We start from the raw sequence: 2,340 nt of genomic DNA on the forward strand, positions 1-2,340 counted from the left end.
GGGCGTAGTTTTGACTTGGGTCTGAGCACAAGTGCTGAGTGTTGCAATAATTCTGCACAGTCAGCTGACTGGTGCGCGACGCCAGACGTACAAGTTCGACGAGCGACCCTTCAGTATGTAAAATACCGGCTCCATCGTAATTAACATAATTGTAGATAAGAACGAGAAACGTAAACAAAGCGACTCTTTGTCTTGCAATCTCAGCTACTAAAACAACAAAAAGAAACTTAACGAGAAACCGGACGTGACCTCAGTTACAGCGTCGGCAGCACAAGCCTTCCTGACAACTGCTGGATTCAGATGTTTTTCGTTTGTTTGCAAGTGAGGGGCGCGGATTAACTTTGCGATCATTGAAAATTTTGATACAGATACTAGTGAACAGTTAATTATAAAAGAATTGCGAACAGTGAATATGAAAGGGAAAAATCGTGAAGTGTAGAAAATCTTGTGATTTTAATGTAAGGATATTTTTTATAGAGGTAAGTAAGAAATACATATTTCTATCTTTTCATATCTATATTTGGGACACATCAAGGGCAGGAAAACAATATGCAGTGATTGCATTAACCTAAGAATAATAATGGAAGCAAAATTCAAATAAGAAATTTAAAGTTTGTAGCGGTAATGCTAGGAGGTTTTTTCAAAATTATATACATATTTTCAAAAAAGAGAAATTAATTACAAAATCTGCCAATTTTAGTTAGATTACAGATATTTTCTTCCAATTAAAATATCTGCACGAGAGAGAGAGAGAGAGAGAGAGAGAGAGAGAGAGAGAGAGAGAGAGAGAGAGAGAGAGAGAGAGAGGGGAGGGGGCGAATTGACCAAGCCCTTCTTAATTCTTAAGACATTCCAGTATATCTGAATATTTGTTTATTCCATAAGAAATTTGCACGTTTTCTAAATATACATTTACCTCTCTCTCTCTCTCTCTCTCTCTCTCTCTCTCTCTCTCTCTCTCTCTCTCTCTCTCTCTCTCTCTCTCTCTCTCTCTCTCTCTATATATATATATATATATATATACATATATATATATATATATATTATATATATATATATATATATGTGTGTGTATATATATATATATGTGTGTGTGTGTGTATACATGTATATAAATACATACATACATACATATATATATATATATATAGATAGATATATAGATAGATAGATAGATAAATATCTATCAATCTATCTTTGTGTAGTAGGTTGGCAGGGGCACAAGCCACCAGTTGAGATACTACCGCTAGAGAGTTGTGGCGTCCTTTGACTGGCCAGACATTACTTCATTGGATCCTTTTCTCTGGTTACGGTTCATTACCCCCCTCCCCCCCACACACACCAAAGAGTCTGGCCTTTTCTTTACATATTCTTCTCTGTCCTCCTACACCTGACAATTCTTCTTCACCCAAGGGGTCACTGCACTATAATTGTTCAGTGGCTACTTTCCTCTAGGTAAGGGTAGAAGAGACTCTTTGGCTATGGTAAGCAGCTCTTCTAGGAGAAGGACACTCCAAAATCAAACCATTGTGCTCTAGTCTCGGGTAGTGCCATAGCCTCTGTACCATGGCTTTGTCTAGGGCTAGAGTTCTCTTGGGGGACACTATTCTATCCTACAGTAAATTTAGTTTAATGTTACTGTTCTTAAAGCATTTAATTTTTCCTTGTTTCCTTTCCTTACTGGGCTATTTTCCCTGTTGGAGTCCCTGGGCTTATAGCATCCTGCTTTTTAATTAGGGTTGTAGTTACAATAGGGGTACAGTGATGTTTTGTTACACTTATTTACAGTATATATACTGTATATATATATATATATACTATATATATATATATACATATATATATATATATATATATATATATATATATATATATACACAGACATATATAATATATATATATATATATATGGATATATATATTTATATATATATATATATATATTATATATATATATATATATATATATATATATTATATATATATATATATATATATATATTCCGGTCACTCGTCCCTTGGGTAGAGGGGATAGAAAGTAGCCATACTATAATGAGAGAAGGTCGCGTATTAATACTAATCCATTTCCTCTAATATGGGGTGGTTTAAAAGAACGACTAAAATTCCTGCCAACTCTCATGATTGCTAAATCATGGATGAAGCACTTCTGCATTAAACGTTCCGAAACATTAGTCATTCCAAACACCAACAAAGAAAGGTCATCAACGGGTAAAACCTTTTGCAACACATCATATTCAACCTAATCTTGCTTATATGCAATCTCTTCCTAGACATCACACATCTACCCAACTTTTAAAAGACCTCAATATTCTCTTACCT

The 2,340-nt window shown here is 34.5% G+C and overlaps 1 protein-coding gene across 1 annotated transcript in view; it reads left to right on the forward strand.

The window, feature by feature from the left end:
- Positions 1-298: 298 nt before the first annotated feature.
- The window catches only part of LOC137645722 (uncharacterized), a 40,797-nt gene continuing 38,755 nt past the window's right edge, over positions 299-2,340 (forward strand). The window contains exon 1 of the mRNA XM_068378606.1: positions 299-479. The gene's annotated coding sequence lies outside the window, so the exon portion shown is untranslated. The remainder of the gene's footprint in view (positions 480-2,340) is intronic.

Source organism: Palaemon carinicauda, chromosome 8 (genome assembly GCF_036898095.1).
Source record: "Palaemon carinicauda isolate YSFRI2023 chromosome 8, ASM3689809v2, whole genome shotgun sequence".
NCBI classification, from domain to species: domain Eukaryota; kingdom Metazoa; phylum Arthropoda; class Malacostraca; order Decapoda; family Palaemonidae; genus Palaemon; species Palaemon carinicauda.